The sequence below is a fragment of the Neofelis nebulosa genome, chromosome 7, assembly GCF_028018385.1.
Source record: "Neofelis nebulosa isolate mNeoNeb1 chromosome 7, mNeoNeb1.pri, whole genome shotgun sequence".
NCBI lineage: Eukaryota > Metazoa > Chordata > Mammalia > Carnivora > Felidae > Neofelis > Neofelis nebulosa.
The window spans coordinates 73,913,052-73,933,310 of NC_080788.1; the positions used below are offsets into that span (position 1 = coordinate 73,913,052).

At 43.4% G+C, this 20,259-nt stretch overlaps 1 long non-coding RNA gene and 1 gene segment (V, D, J or C); both read left to right on the forward strand.

Annotated features, from left to right (window-relative positions):
* Positions 1–20,259, forward strand: part of LOC131517958 (T cell receptor delta constant-like) — a 193,710-nt gene that overhangs the window by 122,028 nt on the left and 51,423 nt on the right.
* LOC131516929 (uncharacterized) lies at positions 3,958–6,686 on the forward strand. The gene is made up of 2 exons (XR_009264292.1): positions 3,958–4,184; positions 5,682–6,686. It is a non-coding gene; the product is annotated as an uncharacterized LOC131516929 (long non-coding RNA).

A 20,259-nucleotide genomic window follows, 5' to 3' on the forward strand; every position in this document is an offset into this window, starting at 1 on the left:
GGGAAGTTCTTTAAAAATACAAAGATCTGGAACACATCTCCAGAGATTTTGATTGAAGTGGTGTGGGCATGGAACTCTGGTTTCCCAGGTAATTCAACCTCCATGCCTTGCCTTCTCCCCCCTCTCCAGTCTAAGACCTTGCTATTTCAAGTGTGGTCTCTGGCTAGACAGCATCAGCATCACTTGGAATGTTGCCAGAATGAAGAATCTCATGCACTGCCCTTGAACTAGTGAATCAAAATCTGCATCTTAACAAAATTCCCTGGGTAAATTATATGCATATTAAAGTTCGAGAAGCACAAGTCCAGGGAAGCCATCACCACTGAAAAATTTCACAGAGGTGGAGAAATATAAATCTGGTTTTCCCCAATGCCACCCAAAAAATCCGTATTTGTAAAAAGCTCCTGAGGGAGGCTGATGTGCAGCCAGGTGTGGGACTCACGACAAGCAATCAGTCATCCCCAAACCAGGTTACAGATTATTTGTGTTACCAATATAATAAATATTCTCTTTGAGTCATTGAGGTGCTACCGTGTCCTTGTATGTTCCTTGGAAGAAGGCTTTATATAAATTCCAGGTATGATCATTTCTCATTCATCCACAAGCAGATTAGGAAATGAATTAATATTTATTGAGTCAATGTACTTTTTACCACACCATGTGACCTTCATAGATTATCCACTGTAACCCAGAACCTTGTGCCACATAACTTCAATTCAAGATCAAGCCAGAAAAAAAGAACATGAATCATTAGTGTCTGATTAAGTCTGACTGGGAAGAAAAGGGATAAGAGTGAGAGCATGTGTATCTAATTGTCCATTCCTCCTTCAGGACAGATGAGAATGTGAAGTTCTGATTCAGGTTGGGGTGAGGCAACTCAGAACCTAAGATGGGCATTGGGTGAGCATAAAAAACAGAGCCTGGAGCCAAGGCAGAAGAAAGCAAGCAGAGTGCCCAACAATGATCTGAGAGAGGCTGGGCACAAAACAGGGAAAAAGGAAACCACATGAATTAAAATTAGAGACCTAGAGAAATTCCCTGAGCTTACCAGAAGGTAATTGAGAAAACCTTTCATATAGGGGCACCTGGGTGGCTCAGTTGGTTAAGTGTCCTACTTCAGCTCAGGTCATGATCTCAGGGTTCATGAGTTCCAGCCCCGCATTGGGATCTGTGTTGACAATGCAGAGCCTGCTTCGGATTCTTTCTCTCTTCTCTCTCTGCCCCTTCCCCACTTGTGCTTGCTTTCTCTCTCTCTCTCTCTCTCTCTCTCTCTCTCTCTCTCAAAATAAATAAATAAACTTTAAAAAAAAGAAAATCTTTTATGTATTACCTGGAGCTCCAGACTGAGGTGGAGATAGGGCCACCAAAGGCCCTAGCATACTATAAACATGAACCAAGTGTTTCTGCAAAAATTCCAAAGCCAAATGAGTGACAAGAATGTCAATTGATATTTCTATATTGTCCATGTTCTTCCCTACTGCACTGGTAAAGGCAATTGAGAGTTGACTAAAGTCATACTATTGTTGTCCCCATTATCCTGCTTTCTGTGACTCTTATCTATCATAAAAAGTGCTCACTTGAAAGAGTTCAGAGCAATGAAGAGATATCTCAGAGTGTGTCTGCCCAGGCTCTAAAAGATCTTTGAGTTCAACTGTCAGGGCACAGTAATAGACATGCCACTTTCACCAAGCTCCCAAACAAAGGAGTCCTTAGGCATCCTCTGTCCCTAGAAATGGAAGATGTAATTGCTCACAGGTAGCAAAAAGGCAGTAGCTTGTGTCCATCCGGTAGCACAGTGCTATCAATTGGCTGAACTTACAAACAGGCCATCCAACATCATGGAACCATGGTATGGAGTAACTGGCAAGAGAAAACAAGGGAATTTCCTCTGTGTCAGAGGAGGCCACAGCCAGCCAAGGAAGAGAATGTGATTCCTACATTATATATTTTATTTTCTGAAGGGGTCACAACCTGGAAGAAATTACTCATTACAGCATCCTGCAAGTGCCCAGGGAACATCCAGGTAGGGTCCAAGTAAGGAAATGGACTAAGGTAATCCAGGTCGTGACCTTCATTCTAAATAATTATGGCTTTAACCAGAAAATTAGAATCATTGAATTTGAAAGCCAAAAGGGATCTTAGAGGCCAAGCAAGAATCCTTCCATTAAATGTATATGTACATTAAATATCAATTGAATAAATGATCATCCAAACTCAATTAAAATATTTTCAGTGACAGTTCTTATTTTAAAAAATCACTTTTTTGGGCACCTGGGTGGCTCAGTCAGTGGAGTGTCTGACTCTTGATCTCAGGTCTTTATCTCAGGGTGATGAGTTCAAGTCCCATGTTGGGCATGGAGCCTACTTTAAAAAAAAAAAAATCACTTCTTATACCAAATTGAGGTCTGCTTCCCTATAACTTTTTTTAAAATATAATTAACATACAATGTTATCTTAGTTTATGGTGTACAACATATTGATTTGACAACTCTATACATTATTCAGTGCTTGCCATGGTAAGTGTAGTCATCATCACAGAAGGGGACTGAGTGGACAGATGGGAGAAATAGATAAAGGACATTAAAGGATACAAACTTCCAATTATAAAATAATTAAGTCACAGAGATCCTTCCTTATAACTTTATATGTTGGTATTTTTTGTGCATTCTGAAACAACATAGACTAAGTCCTACCTTTATATTTTCAAATATTTGAAGACAGCTATCATATCCAAACTCTCAAGCCCTCATTTCTCTATACCCAATACTCAGCCATTCCTCATGACTGTCTCATAAGTTTTAAGGTCTTCAAGAGTAGATTCCAAGTTTAGTATATTTTTCTGTTCCACACAATTCTCAATATTGTAACTCTCATGTGGTGGGTAGTCAGTAAATATGAGTGAACGTATGATGTGCCCAGTGACTGTTCAATATGTTCATGTAAAAGTCTCAAACTCACTTTAACTCAACTCCAAGACTAAAATCAAGATCTTCCTTCCAAATATGGTCCTTTCCTGAGGTTGCCTATCTCAGTGAATAACACTGCCATCTCCAGTCCAGACACGTCTCTCCATCCTTTACTACCAACTCCTTGTCCAAACTTCCATTTTCTCCTTTGAATTATTTCCTCAGTCTGAATGAGCTAGCTGGTCTCTCGGACGTTCCAATATGTCATCCCCACAGCAGCCAGAGTAATTTCTTCAACATACAAATGTGATTATGTTATACCTCTGATTAAAAATCCTTCAATGACAGGGGCACCTAGGTGGCTCAGTCAGTTGAGCGTCTGACTTTGGCTCAGGTCATGATCTCATCGTTCATGAATTCGAGCCCCACATTGGGCTCGCTGCTGTCAGTGCGGAGCCTGCTTCAGATCCCCTGTACCTCCCTCTCTCTGCCACTCCCCCAGTCGAGTTCTCTCTCTCTCAAAAATGAATAAATATTTTAAAAAATTCTTCAATGACTTCCCATTGCTTACAGGTAAAAGACCAATCAAAATCCCCAAGCTGGCCTCTACAACCCTGCACAGTCTGACCCCTTCTCACCTACACTTCCAATACTTCTTACCCTCGCTCTTCATTTTCCCTGCTCCTATCAAACAGATGACCTTTCAGCTGATGAAACGCACAGGTACCTCCCACCTTTGCACATTATATTACTCCATCCTTGGGGAACATTTCTCCTATCTCTTCATCACCTGTTTTACTCCTATTCATCTTTTGAATCAAAATTTGCACATCAATTCCTCAGAGATGTCTTGAAATCTCCCAACAAGTTCAGATTTGGGGGGGGGGGGTTAAAATATGCTTTCATATATCAGTTTGTAATATTATTTCATTAATTTGATTAATGTCTATTTTTCTAGATTGTAAGCTCTGAAAGATCAAGGACTATATCTGCTTTTGCTTATCGTTGAATCTGACAAATTGCAGAAATGTGTTTGTATGAATAAATGACTCTGAGATCTTAAGATTTTCCAGAGTTTGGTGCTCATCGCTAAGTTCCCAAGTCTCACCATATTTTCACTTTTCAGTGGTCTTAGAGACCCTAGAATTACTCTGAGCTAGAGTCCAGAGGTTCTCAGAGACCAAGGATTTCCACGCATTTGGGGGCACACAGAAAAAGTGAGAGGTCAGAGGATCCTGCATATTTTTGAGCCAGTTACCAAGAAGGGATTTGGGACAGGTAAGCAAAACCCACCCAGAAAGAGTGGCCAGCTAGGAGGAAATTAGAGGAGCCGATATGATTATTATTTTCTCAGTGACTCTTGGCTTGGCTTATGATAAGCCCTTCTGGTGTTTTGGATTTTGTATGGATATTTTCAGTAGCTATATTATTAAAATACACAAGTCTATAATTATGGGCATGCATATCCTCATCCCTCAAATATGTACTGAGCACGCACAATGTTCCTGGTTCTACGCCACATGCTGAGTTACAAAAACCACCAAAGCTCAATTCCTGTCCTCAAGGTGCTCTTTACAGTGGGAGAAACAGACATGAAAATAGAGACTTATTTACAGAGGAAGGAGCAAACATCTGTGAGAAGGTAAAGAAGAAAGTGATGGCCTAAAGCTGGGAAAGGCTTCTCAGAGGAGGTGATATGAGCTCATCACAGAAAAAAACACTTGCTTCCCTGAGGTAGCATATGCTTGGAGATTTTTTAAGATGACCCAGGAAGAAAAATGAGCATTCTCAACAGTTACACACACACACACACACACACACACACACAGGGAGAGAGAGAGAGAGAGAGAGAGAGAAAGAGAGAGAGAGAGAGAGAGAGCCCCTCATCTATCATCTCAATTTAAGTAAAGAAATAAACAAACTGAAAGCTGATGGGAAAATATTGAACCTGGACCAGACGTAAGTGTGAGGAAGCTAATGTCACAGGGGCTCCTAAACCACAGATGTCCCAAATTCCCTGCCTACTAAAGCTGAGAGATTTCCAAAATGCTGCTATTGTACACACCACAAAACAGATCAGCTAAAGGGTAACAGTATGTATAAAAAAAATTTTTAAATAAAAAAAAAAATAAGAAGAGTAAAGAGGAAGGGACAGGGAAGAGGAACATTGTTTCCTTGGATAATGATCACTCCCTTTACCTTTTTGTTCTTATTCAAGAGCCCTCCCAAACCCGGGATGTCCCAGAATTTGGTGCTACTGGGCAGCTGGCCTCCTCCTCGTCCCACTGATGACAACTGTGAGGAAATCTGGGGAGACTATTAAAAAAATAATATTCTCTACAAGGAGGCAAATAATACCAGTAGGACTGGCCATGAATGTCCACTTCTGTGTGTTCATGGATTTCATTTGGTTTGAAATACTGAGATTTCTTCTTGCATATGCCAGCACATTAGAGCCTACACTAAATCTATAAATCTTTATCTAGGTTGATTGAGTTTTTTCAATTCATGGAGTTGTTTTTAGGCAGAACAAGAATTCAACTTTTCTGTAAAATATAAAAAATTCAGCTACAAATGGAGCTATTCTGTTTTCTGCTTCTCCTCTGGAGTTGTCTCTCTTCTGGAAGCTCTGGAAAAGAAATAGCTGTCACATTCATAACAGCCTTACATACTTTCCTCTCTGTATTAGTCAACTCTGCTGTGGTAACAAATAGCACCAATATCTCAGTAGCTTACACAACGATCATTTACTTTTTGCTCCTGCTTTTACTGCAGATTGGTGGCTATGAGATGGCGACTAAGCTCTGCTCCCTGTGTCCTCCCATTCCAGAATCCAGAGTAAAAGATAATTCACTATTTGGGACACACTGTTTTCAGGACAGAGGAAAAAGAGCAAGAGAGCTGCTGACAGAAACTCCAGATGCTCCTTAAAGCTTCTGCTCAGTCATGGCACACACCATGTCCACTCACATTCATTACCCAAAGCCCTTCCATGGTCAACCTCAGAATCAAGTGGGCAGGGACTCACCCCCCATCCCCCACAGAAGCTACTGAAAGACACACAGCAACAGGCAGGAATTGATAATCTTCTCATATAGAAGGGGGAATCAATTATTTCAGAACAATAATACAACTTACCATTCCTTTAGACTCCACCCATGTAACTTATATCCAGTATAGGAATTTTCTCCCCATGTCAACTAAAAAGAAATGTGATATGATTTTTTTTTTTGCCCTCTTAGGATTGTTATTAAGCCCTGTGCAACATTTGCCAAATCATTCTTCAGAATATTACTGTGCCCTGAGATATTAACAGTCGTTAAGCAACTAAAAAGGATTCCCTGGTCAGATAAGTTTGGAAAATGTTCTATGTTAATAGCCCTCTCGTAATACTCACAATTCTGTATTATCAGATTAAATGCTCTCGACGATGCCTGCTGTAGAGATAGCTACTTAACCCAAGATTGGGATCATAGATTTATTTCCAGAATGGCAGAATCATTAATATCTCATGAGATTCCAGTGACTAACATTGCCCTAAAGGATTACAGGAGAACCACCCGGATGGATTCTTGTTGCTTCTTCATTTCTGTGCATCCAGACTGAAGGACACTGAATGATGTTAAGAGGAGGTATGCATGAAGCCAACACATCTGTACAGGACTCCTAAAGAAGGCTTGTGTTTTTGGCTAAGATCAAACTCTGTGTGAGAAACCTGAAAATGCTAATATGGATACTACTCTTTGCCTACTGAATTAAGTATAAACACATTACACTGGCTTTTATGTCTTCCTTCCTTTATGCAACAAATATATTTTGAGTACCCCTCTGTCCCAAGTACAATGCCAGACATTGAGTGCACAGTGTGAACAAAATAAACATGGGCCCTGTCCTCATGGATTTGCCAGTTTAAGAGGAAACAAACATAAAACACACATGAGAATAGATAGTTGATGATCATACAACCTCTCAGCAGTGTACCACCCATTCCTTCTTGCAATGCCTTCCACACTTAGTTTCTGAAATACCACACTTTGCTGATTTTCCTCTAGGGTCACTGGCCTCTCCTTCCCAGTCTCCTTAGCTGACTCTTTCTCCCCTGACTAGCTTCTAAACATAGAGCACCCAGGGCCCTTGTTTGGGTCCTTCTTCCCTTCTGTATCTCTCCCCCAGTGATCTCATTCATGCCTGTGGCATTAAATTCCACATTTATGATTCCCAAATTTATGTCTCCGATATGAACCTCCCCTCTGAGGACATAGTCTCCCCCAGCTGAACCACCTTGGCACTTACCTGTCTGGAGTCATTTCATTGTTCTCTCTCTTTTCCAAGACTGTTTGGATATTTCCTTTATGCTCCTCCTAATTTATATACTCCTCGAGGACAGGGATCCATGGTCTGTTTCATCTTCAGTTTCCACAGTGTGTTGCATAGTAAGTGTTTAATATCTGATTATTGAATTTAATGTTTGAACTGAATTTCTGCTTTAGGGATCACTGAGACACAGTTGTAATGAAAGGGAATATTTTATTTCAAGAAATAATGCCTCACCCTTCTGTATTTCCAAATGAACAACCTCAGATGAGAGAACATAGCTACATACATTGGCATGAGGTGAATACTTAAATTCAAAAATGCTAAATCGAGCCAGTATTATCCCTTGTGGTCACAGAAATTGCCGCGAAGGCTTTATAAATTGCTTGCACTCCCGCACCCCATCTGGCATTGCTGGTATCTTACAGCCATGGATGACTAACTCTTCTCAATAGTCCCCCACTTGAATCTACTCCCTACTTTAACATGAAATGGTAAGAGAAAACAGCAAGGGCTAGCCTGAAACCCTCCCACCCAACCAGAGCAGAGATTCCACCGTGTAACGCTGACTCCTCAATTTAGGAGTCAGACCCAAAGAGGAGGTCAAAGAGGAGGACCCCCTTCATTGCAGAAAGGTGTTTCACCAGCAGCGCTAATGAGAACATGTGGCACCTGCACCTCTGGGGCTTCATCTGAATGTTGATCCAGTTTTTTCCAAGCCTCTCTCTCCCAGGCCCCTTCTACCAGTCAAAGGCAGCCCAGTTTTATACACATTAGAAAAAAGCAGACCGATGGAAACTGAGCATTCTCTAGAGAAAAGCTAAGAACTCTTTTAGACTTGATGATCAGCCCAAGTGAGTCAGGGGTCCCCGATGGCCACACAGGGAGGCCCCAATCGTAATGTGGACACGGCCCCATGGCCCCATGGCACAGCTCCTTTGTGTGTGTACGGAGAGGCTGCTATTTCTCATCTTGGCGGCCCTAAATAAGAGTTTGTCTTTGGCCTTCACATGCTTGAAACTTAGGATTTAGTCTATCAAAATAAGAGGAAAATTGTGCAGATTACATCTTTTCTGCAAAAATAAGCATTTTTTCATCACTGTAGCTTTTTTTTTTCCGTAGCATTTCAAATTGTCTTCTTTTTCTGGAGGTATCCCCTCTCCATCACACTTCCCTAGGTAAACAAATATTTATCATTAACAAGGGGTGGAATGCCTTTAGGATTTCCACTGAGAGTTTGGAATGCTGTCCAGCCTGGTCCCCAACCATGTTGTCAGTCAACACAAACACAGCAGATTGTGAATAGAGGCTACGGTTCTCTCCCTAGCATGCTGCAGCTGTGACCCTCGGCTGAGCCTCTGGGTCACCCATCTGGAACTTGAGCTGGTACTTTTACAAAATAAAGTATTCTGACAGAGAGATCATTATCAGTTGAGTCTTGCAAAAAAAAATCTTCTTCCCCTGTCCTCTTCTAGTCTGTCTTCCTGGCATGTGCCATTCCCTATGCACCTTTTGTTATCCTACATCCCTGATTTCTCACCACAGCCTGGACACTGCCGTCAGTTTAGATTGATACTGCGTGCTTTGTCAGGTACCATGATTTCACTTGCAATAGTATAGCCATTTGATAGATGCAGGTTGTTCATCAGGTTGCACATAGTATTTCCTTTGCCCTCCTTTGGTAACTTCCCAAGTTCACACAGTCGCTACTCAGTCATGCCCATGTGCCAACTCTCAGACTACTTGGCAATTAAAGCCCTGCCAACCGAATAGCTTTTCTACTCAATAATCTTTTCTTTCACTCGTACTAAGCATTCATTATGTAGCTCAGTGTTAACAGTGTTTTAATTTGTCACATCCATGATGTGTGTAACAGCCCCTGCATTCCAAACCAGCTCTAACACATCAGTACCACAGTGATCATAGAACAACCACTCTGTACTATGATAAGCCATGGTGAATGTGATCAGTAATATTGTATTTATCTCCATCTTTGCCCCTCTACTCATCCCCACTTTCCACCAACGATTCACCACAAACCAAACAGAAAGTCAGAGATGCTCAGGGTGTGGCAATGGGGCAGCAGCAGATGCAGAGTGGGAGAGGATACTGGACACCAAGAGGGCACTGGGTTATGGCAACCCAAGCTGCTGTACCAACATCCAGCCACCCAAATACTTTTCCACTTAATTGTTTGGGGAAGTCTCTTTTTCTAGCCCCAAAGGTACCTCATGGCCACTTCTTTTTATCTACACAGCTGCCTTCCACAGAGCACCCAAGAATGGGACCATGTTTCTCTTCCTTTTTCTTCTGTTAGTTCTGTATCTTTAGAGCTGATGCCATGTTTTAGGCATTCTTTCAGCCTCATTTCTTTTTTCCTCCCAAACTGGGATAAAACTAAGCAAGGTAGTAAGTGCATTAGCTCAGAGCCCAAGAACTGGGAGGTAGGTGCCTACAGAACTGTATCTGGGCTGGAAGTCCAACCAGAAGAAGCATGGAGGATGCCAGTTACTAGTGGCGGCTGTGGAAGCCACTGGCAGGGAGGACCAAACTGTACTGGCAGCTGGGCCCACCACACACCTCTCTCAAGGAAAAGAAAGTGAAGGTTTTCCATCTTGGTATTTCTTCTCCTCTGGAAGCATAGATTCAACCCAGAGGATGGGGTCATCTAACTCTCTCCCCCTTAAAGGTAGAATAGGAATGGTCTCACTCCCCTCCTCTCCCTTTCTTTGAAGGGTAAGGGGCTTTATTTTCTTCCCTTTGGGAGAAGCACGGAATTTCCCTAGGGTTCTGGGAGAGCCCAGTTATGTCACTACCCTCTGCTTTAGGGGACAATTAGCAGGATGGCAGATGTTCAATCTATATAAGATCTTAATTCCACAGCTGTAGGGCTCCAGAACTACAGAATTTGAGCTCCCTAGAAGTACTGGAATACTACATTCTACTTTTTCGTAAGCTTCCATCACCAAAGGAAGAAAAAAAGCATTTATCTTCTCTCTATCCCTGACCTGTCCCCTAATCCTACTCCCAACCAAGAATCTTGAGCAAAATATTTTTCTCCGTTTCGCAGGAGAAAAGTAGGGAGTATTTTTTTCTCATGTGTAGACAAAAGCTAAAAAGGAGGAGGGGCTTCAATTCAGCTCCTTTTAAATTTTTTTTTCAACGTTTTTTATTCATTTTTTGGGACAGAGAGAGACAGAGCATGAACGGGGGAGGGGCAGAGAGAGAGGGAGACACAGAATCGGAAACAGGCTCCAGGCTCCAAGCCATCAGCCCAGAGCCTGACGCGGGGCTCGAACTCACGGACCGCGAGATCGTGACCTGGCTGAAGTCGGACGCTTAACTGACTGCGCCACCCAAGCGCCCAAATTCAGCTCCTTTTAAACTAATAACCTATCTGCCCCCAATCCAAGTTTTTCCAGCTTTTTCCTCTCTTTGGGGATACTGTTGAATGGAAGGACAAAATTACCATTGTTTCCTTTTGTTTTGTTTTTATAAAGATACTTCTACCAACAAAGGCATAAGATTAGTCTCTTATCAGCATGAAAACCTGTGTTCTGGCTGGCCCCTCCGTTCTACCTGAGGACAACCAGCCCCGCCCCCCACCCAGTTCTTCTGGCAAGCAGGGGAAATGAAAGATTTCCAGAGCCAGCAATAACTTTACATTCTACCCACAGCTCTTTTTGTGTGGCAGCAAATCTTCACTGTGAAATCAGCAATTCTAGGAAAGTAGAAGGTAATTCACCCTCTCCAAAAACAGGGGGCCACTTCAGGGCACTGGACATACTTTCACTCTTAAAGGCAGGTCTCCTTTGATGCCTATGGTCTGCTACGAGCCTAGGAATTTCAGGACAAAAACAAGGAAGGAAGGGAAGGAGGGAAGAAAAAGAGAACACAAAGTTCAAATAAAGCAAGAACCCATTACTCTCTGGGTCTGGTATACTCTAGGATGCATTCCATCTCTCTCTCTCTCTCTCTCTCTCTCTCTCACACACACACACACACACACACACACACACACACACACACACACACAGAGTGATATGTTGTCCAATGGAAGGAATCACAGCAAGTGGGCTCCCCTGGCTGAATCTGAATCCTGCCTCTCAAAAGAAACTGGGTAGGGCAAAATTTGAATCTCGAAAGTCAAGGTAGGATTAAGAGGAGGAACAAGAACCACAGACTTAACCCATTTCAAATCAGCATAAGAACCTGGAAAGGACAAAGAGCATGGCTGCTAAGCAAAGATTCACTAAGTGCCCATTAAGTGCCCAGCACTGTTGGAGGCACTCAGGGGAACAGGGAGATAGATGGCTGATGCTGACCTAAGCAGGTCCTCATGGACTCTGATTCATAAGAGGCCAGTGGCAAGCAATCACCAGGCAAGAGAGCTCTTGAGGGTCCATGCTGGTCCTGAGGAAGGGACAAGGAGAGGACTGGCAGACCTTGCTGGTCATAGGCTTTGCCTTGTCTCCTGAAGACAACACCGTAATAAGCCTTGACTGCACTACAAGTTTTATTCTTTGACTAAATGATTCTCTTACACAATGGTTTTCAACCCTGGATGAACATCAGAATTGCCTGGGGAGCTTTTTAAAATCCTGATGCCCAGACCCCACCCCAGCTCAATTAAATCAGACTCTGGGGGTAGCACCTAGACTTCATTATTTTTTAAACTATCCCTGGTGATCCCAATGTGCAGCCAAGACTGAGAACCACTACATGGGGGTTAATTGTCCTAATTACTTCTCCAGCTTTTCTCTGCCTCCACATTCCTCTTACCCGACTGTTATATTCTCTTTTAGTTTTAGTCTGTTCTACTTTGCCCTTACAGTAGATAATTCTATAATACTCCATTAAATTTTTTTCATGATTTAACTCTGCTCTTTCTCATTTAATTTTCATTGCCTGCTCCACTTCATCTTCCCATTATGTCTGTTTTGTGTTTTCTTTAGTCCAGTATCAACATTTACAGGTTGCTTGATATGGGCAGAGTACTGTGGAAGACACTCAACTGCTACTAAAAATTAAATCCAATGCAATACTATTTTCTGTTAAATTCTGTGCTACAGTTAATGGGCTGTCATCCTATACAAGACAGGCACAGTGGCAAAGTCTATCTCCCTTCCTAGGAAGCAGCTCCCTTGCTATATAAATAAAAGATCCAAAATCAAATATATTGTAACAAAAAATAATAGGAACATCCACAAATAGGGGAGAAAGAAGCATTCAAAGCTGTCTAAAGCTCAATAACATCTCCCCTGCCAGAATATTGGCCTCTCCTTAGGAAGGAGTTGCCTCCATTTGCAGCAGAAAGAAATCCCTAGATGGTCTGTACACCTGGTGAGGCTGTTCTTTGGGGGCAGAAGATCTGTTAATTCAGGCTCATTTCCTCATTGTCCCCAGGCAAGCCCAAGAGCACACAGGAGTGTCACTGAGCCACTTGGTGCTGAGATGATGAAGAAGGGAGCAGGAGATGGTTCCAGAGGACTTCAGTCTTCAGGGGAAGCCACAAAGTGGATCTGCCCATTTCTCTTCCTGCTGCCCAGGTGCAAGAGCAGCCTTGAAGCCTTGGAATAGTAGGTCTGCAGCTTCCTGAATCAGGTGAGCCCCAGGAAGCCTGAAACATCATCATCCCCACAGCCCAGCCCAGCCCAGCCCTGAGCATCCCAGAAAATCCAGCGAATATTTGCCCAATAATTGGGTAAATAAATAAATGGCTCCCTGACGAAATTACTCCTGAGAGAGTTTGTGGAAAGGCTGAGGTTGGAAAGTGGCTCCGTAATCCCACGCTTGATATTCGGATATGGTTCTTCAATTTCTTGATCTTCCTTTTCCCTTGGTTTTGTTTTTCAGGAATCAAGCCAGATGCCTTGTTGGAGCAACAAGAGATATTTCTTCCTTTTAGAAGAAGCAAAATTTTGAGTGCAAAATCACAGGGGGAAAAATGAACAATTATACTACATACTGTATAAGAGGAACCAAGATGGCGTCCTGAACTTTGTATACCAACAAAGAGACTTCTGTGGCCCTGATCTCCAGAGCAACTTTACTAATAGATGCTAGTTCTCCCTGGAGATTCTTGAAGCCCCAGTAAGAGCAGAGGGGACTGGTTATTTTGCTGCCCTACCCACGGCACCACCCACCTCTGCCTCCAGGTGAGTCACAAACCAGAGCTTGCCCCTCTGACCTTCCACACTGACCAGCTGACCCCCACTGCAGGTCTAACTGTAGATTAATCACAAGGCATATTCACATTTGTTATTTCATGGCCACATGAGGCAATATTATCCCCATTTTACTGTCCAGAAAACCAAGGCCTGGAGAGGTTAAGTAACTTGCAAGTAAGTTGTGGTATCAGATACAAACCCAGATCTTCCACGCCTAAATCCACTGGTCTCTCCATGACAACACAGCTGCCTCTTGAGAACTAGGGCAGGCAGCAAAAAAGAGGACCCCCAAGTTCTGGGACCCTGTCCAGCCCAGTGTTATAAATCATATTCTGTCTGAGTCTTGCCTGAACAGAGGTAGGGTTCTCCAGCTGCCTGCTTTCAACAGTCTGCAAATTCAAATAAATAGAATATGGGTTGATGGAACTCACTTGAAGAATAGGAAAAACAGCTCTCTGTTTAAGGTTATGGGGGAGTGAAGGCTGAAAACATGGATCTGAAGGCTTGCAAAGGCCTCTACCACCCTTAAACCCTTCACCCTTCTGTTCTCAGGGAGGCCAATAAACATATCTTCCTCCATTGCTATGTAATGCATTGGTTGATACCCCTGGGACCTCCAAGCAACACCCTGTCCCTGAAAATGAAATATTAATGACCTCAGCCTTATAGCCATCTCCAGCCATCTTACACTACTAGAGAGGCAGAACGAGCCTGTGGCACTTTGTATGGTGGCTCAGCAGTGCTTATCTCAAACATCCCCTGTCTGTAAGGCTGAAGGGAGCAGAAGTTCCTATAATGATATGGCCAGTGTTTAGAGTCACAACTGAAAGATGTGGGGTCCTTCCCATAGCCAGCATCTTGGGAATGCTGGTCTTCACTGAAGACCAGGTCATCACTGGTCTTCCTTTGCTTTCCTTGTATGTCAGACAGCCTGTGGGCAGAAGAAATCATTTCACTTCAACCAGTATTTTTGAGAACGAGTATGCGTTCAACAGGGGCTTTGGGGAGATTCCACAGGTGATAAAGACAGACCAATTAACAAGTGTGAGGCAGCACTCATACACCATAAAGCATAATATACAATGACAACCTCAATGTCTACACATGAGAAGCTGAGGTGTGGCAGTCTGGTTGGAAGATGCCTCAGGAACCTGCTTTGAAGCTGTATTTTCACACCACCTAAAATCTGGAAAGATATCAAAGAATGAAAGACTGGTGGAGATTATGGGGAAGGATACATAAAACCCCCAAAGCACTCTTGCCTCTCCTACTAACTCTTCAAGTCTCAGGTATACTTATTTTTATTTCTTTTCTGTCTCTCTCTCTCTTTTTTCTTTTCCATCATGATAAGTGTACTCTCATAAAGAAACAGACAACCTCCAGGGCCTGCGAAGCTGTGGCCTAATTGGCAGCCTTGACACAGAATGAATGACTGAGCACAAAGAATACAGCCTGCACAGAGCCTGAAAAAGTGGAGTCCATGGGCCGGGCCCTGGCACACTTTTCTACCTTCCACCAGGGCACCCCAAGATAATGCTGGAGTGAGCAGGTCCTCACTCTTTAGGACTGGGTACAACATACTTTCTAGCCACACTCTGTCCCAAACCTCCATCAGACCATCACCTGTTCCCTTCCCCAGCTGCCTTCTGCCTCTGACTTTGATTTATCATTCATAATAACTCTCTCCTAGTCAGGCCTAGAGGAGGGTTGTTGTTGTCCACTAACAATAAACTCTTAAAATTACTCCTAACCTGTGGCAGATATAAATCACAGTCATAAACACAAGCACATTCTTGGAATTTTTCAGAATTACTTCCTGCATGATTTGGGATAGTTCTTCAGTAATTATCTAGGAAGACAGGCTTATTTGAGCCCTGCTAACTGTTCTTTTGATATTAGTGCAGCTTTAAGCCACAGCACTTCCTCCTGCCTCAGGGCTTTTTTCTTTTTTTTTTCTTTCTTTTTTTTTTTTTTTTTTTTTGCATGTCCTTATTTCTTATTTTGAATGTTTTTTTACCCTACAAATGCCATTATCCCTGGTGTAACAGGCATCGTCCTAGCTGGAGACAGAGGGTACTCTCGAAGGCGTGATTAGAAAAATATCTAATAAAAGAGACATTTACAAGATGTAGACAGGTGTTGTGGGTTGAATTGTATCCCTCAAAAAAAGATAGTTGAATTCCTAAACCTAGCACCATAGAAAGGGATCTTTTTTGGAAATAGGGTCATGGCAATGGACATAATTAGTTAAGATTGATGTAATTAGTTAAGATAAGGTCATACTGGAGTAAGGTGGGCCCCTGATCCAATATGACTGATGTCTTTGTAAGAAGACAGAAACGCAGAGAGAACACCACACGACCACAAAGGCAGAGACTGGAGTCATGCAGCTGCAATCCAAGCCAAGGAACACCAGAGATGGCCAGCAAACCACCAGAAGCTAGGGAGAGTCAAGGAAGGATTGCCCTACAGATTTCAGAGGGAGCATGGCCCACCTGACACCTTTATTTCAAATCTTGAGGCTCCAAAATTGTGAGACAATAAATTTCTCTTGTTTTAAGCCATCCAGTTTGTGGTATTTTGTTAAGGCAGATCTAGGAAGCTAATACAGTTGGGTTATGGGGAACCAAAAAAAGATGATGGAACACCCTTGAGTCTAGCAAGAGAGAAACCACTACCACCCTAGGTCCAAAGCATGGAGTGGAGGAGACTTTACTATGACCAGCAGCTGTAGAACAGGAGTTGGAGCCTCCCACAGAGGGAGGCAGGCATTGCCAATCCACAGCCTGGCAGGAAGGGATCTGGGGTAATACCATTCCACCTCTCTCTCTTTTCTTTCTCTACAATCTCCTGATGATGCCTCCCATTGGCCAAACTAAATGGGGTGCCAGAGACCAAAGGAACCAGGTGGATGCTGTCCATTAAGATCAGCCTCCTCAAATATGAAGGAAAGCAGATCCAGAGGGACAGACACTATTTGGCAAGGCTGAGTAACTTCTGCTTCTGAATCTCAGCTGCAAAGTCACTTCTTCAGGGAAGAAGTGATCTCCTGACCAGGTCCTGGTGCCTGTAACATGCTCTCATAATCCCTCTGCATCTACAGAGTGCTTATCATAGCTGCAGTGAAGGAATTCATTTGGCAAATCATGAAGTGATGACCGGCTCCCATGCTAGAACGCAAGCTCCAAGAAAGAACCATATTCGTCATTTGTCAGGGAATCCTCAGAGATTGGTGCATGGTAAAAATGACTAGATTTATAGAATGTGCCAAGAGTGAGGCCACCTGATTAAAAAAAAAAAAATCAAGTATGGAAATTCAGAGAAGTTGCCCTTGGCAACTTTCAAAGAATCAAAGAAAATCAGTACCTACAGGTAGGTAGGTAGGTTCTGATGGTGCAATTTGTCATTGCAAATAATGTGACCAGTTTGAGTACTTGTTAATGGTCCTCTAGGAATGGTGGGTGAGACAAGCAGTTGGGTAACAAGACGATGTCAAGGTAGGGAGAGCAATCACCATGAGGTTGAACCAACTTGAGCTTGCTTCTATCTGAATTTCCCCAGGCCAGTCTGGTCTCAGTCACACTGGAGAAAACAGAAAGTTTATGTGGGTCACTCCTCTACTAGCATGAGAATTTATGTCCTACACCTGTCCTCAGACATTGGATTCCACCTTTGCTCCTACCTCTTCACATACCAAATGACCCTCTTCCCACCTTCTGCTGCACTCTCCAGCTGCCATTATTAATTTCCCTGTTTTGGGCACCTAGGTGGCTCAGTTGGTTGAGCATCCAATTCTTGATTTTGGCTCACGGTTCATGGGTTCAAGCTCTGGGATTCCTTCTCTCCCTCTCTTTCTCTGCCCCACCCCTGCTTGCTCACTCACTCTCTCTCTCTCAAAATAAATAAACTTTAAAAAAAATTACCTCTTTAATCAAAATTTCATAGATTACTGGTCTTGCAATTCAAAAGTATAGTCCCAACAATTCAAACACTCCTCTCTTTTGAAGTACATATAAATTTAGACTGTCATGAACTGGAATGTAGTGGTGGTTTTTAACAGTATTTTGCTTCAGTATTTGACCTAAGAACCCTTCAGAAAAGAAGATAGATGAGCTCAATAAAGATCAGGAAATTCTGGCTCAAATTTGGAGACAATGCTTCATTGGATTTCTCTTTTACACTTGGGTGAATCACCCTTACCCAACTTTGCGGAGAGGGAGTTTGCAGTAAATACAGGGGTCATTGCAACATCCGCAATCCTCGTGCACATGCTATCTTGATCTGCTCATTTTCCTTTGATTATGGCTATAGATGTTAATAATTCTTCTTGGTATTAACTGTTAACCTCACCACAGAGCATACAACATGTACATCTAATATGAAAACGGAGAAACAATAGTAAACTTCTAGGGTGGAAAGAAGAAACCTTGTTATCAACCAAATAAGCTGCCCTTCACCTCCTCTCACTTATGTGGACCACATCACTGATCTTGAAGGTGGCCTTGTCATCCCATTAATAGGCAACAGGCTCTGTGTGCTTCCTATGATTGGCAAAGTCCCTCCTGGGGAACAGAGCAGCTGCCCATGGTGGCTGGTTTCCTCAGGCACAAACACATATCAGAGTGTGGACTCAGAGGAAGGACCGGGCAGAGGGCAAACAGAGGGGAAGAGGGGAAGGGGAGATTCCCCAGGCAGAGGGGAAGCAGAGCTGTCCCTGAGGGGAGCCATGCCAAAGGTGTGCTCCCTCATCCATCTCACCCTCTTCTGGACAGGTGAGTCAGATCCTGGAACCTCAACTGGGCAAGACTCAACAACAATGAGAAATGGAGCTGCCAGGCCCTCACACTCATGGTCAGTGCCCCTTCCTCAGGGATCTCAGCCCCACCCTCTTGGAGTCTTCTCTTATTTTTTCTCTCAGGAGTCACGGCAGCTGTTACACTGGTGCAAGACCTAGTAGTGGCTCTGCGTGTCCCGCCGCAGAGGGATCAGCCACCCTCCAGTGCTCCATGGAGGGAGAAACAATCACTGACTACCCTATCAACTGGCACAGGAAGACCCAGGGTAACACAATGACTTTCAGATACCGAGAAAGACCCCATGTGGCCCTGGTTTTCAGGACAGATTCCAAAGTCAAATTGATGGTTCAAACAGCCAAACTCTACTTAAGATCCTTGAGGCATCAGAAGAGAGGAAGGATCTTACTACTGTGCCAGTGACCCCACCCTCCTGCAGGTCCACTGCTGAACAGCTCCAAACCATGGAGATCTATGTAGAACGGCATTTCCAACAAGATTGGGATTTTCTCTTAAACAAATCATTTAAGAAATGCGGGCCAGAGAAGGCTGGCATTCCTTGCCTTTCCTTCAGGCCGCCTATGTACTCCTGAGGTGTTCAGACAGACCACTCCCAGTGGGGTGTGGCCAGGGGGGCGGCATGCAGGAGAGAGGAGAAACAAAGCCAAAGGCAGGAATTGTGGCATTCACTATACACTCTTAATGTTTTGGGGTTTTTTGGGGTTTTTTTGAGTTTAATAAATGATTTGACCCCACACCCAAAGTTCTTAGGGCATGACACTTCTCAAAGTACAATCATGGATGATGTCCAGTTTCTCCCTAACTATATTCACCAGAAACTCAGGTACTCTATAGGACGAGGTTGGGAAGACTCCACCCTTCCTCCAGCAGGAACAGTTTGCACCGATGCTCAGCTTGCCAACATGAAGGACAATATAGCATCTATATTGTTTTCATGATTACTCACTCACCGGATATGTCTTTTGCCTATCCTATCATCTCTATCTCTTGACTTCTGCTATATGTGCTAGAGACAAAACATGGACAGATTTCTTCCACTGACACTTCCTCATCCTTCTATGAACAGCTCAATTTAAACTCTACTTTAGGGGTGCCTAAGTGGCTCAGTTGGTTAAGCATCTGACTTTGGTTCAGGTCACGATTTCACGGTTTGTGGGTTTGAGCCCCACATCGAGCTCTCTGCTGTCAGCATAGAGCCTGCTTCAGATCCTCTGTCTCCCTCTCTCTCTGCCACTCCCCCACTGGCACTCTTTCTCTCTCTAAAAATAAATAACTAAATAGAAACAAAATACAATTTTTTAAAAGCTTCATTCGACTACTTCAGGCAATGTCTAGGGAAAACTTTCTCCAACTAATGCTACTAGTCAAAGATACTGCCCTCCACAGTGTCAGGACAAAGAGGCTGGCAAGTGTTTGCCAGACACACAGCTCCAGTCAGGGCTGCTCCCTGTTCCACCGAGGGTCTTCCCAATCCCCCTCTCTCTCATGACCCTGCCTGAAATATATACGTATATATTTCAGGATTCCCCATGAGCTCTCATCATTTATCTCCCCAAACAGCTCATTCCAACCTTTCAAGGAACCTCTACTTTTTACTCTCCATATCACACCTACTCACTGTGTCCTGATTTCAACACAGGCCTGGGCCTGGCTTCTACCTCTCTGCCCACCCTGTTGGGTTGCATCTTTGGCTGAACTGTCAGCAAGGCTCTGGGTATTGACTCTGCCCTTGGATAAAATCAAGTTCTCCAGGGGCGCCTGGGTGGCTCAGTCGGTTAAGTGGCCGACTTCGGCTCAGGTCAAGATCTCGCCGTCCGTGAGTTCGAGCCCCGCGTCCAGCTCTGTGCAGACAGCTCACAGCCTGGAGCCTGTTTCAGATTCTGTGTCTCCCTCTCTCTGACCCTCCCCCGTTCATGCTCTGTCTCTCTCTGTCTCAAAAATAAATAAATGTTAAAAAAAAAAGAAAATTTTTTTTAAAAAATAAAAAAAAAAAAAAATCAAGTTCTCCAATCCCCATCTAGATTAGGCACCCTGAGCCTCACATTCTGGGAAAGG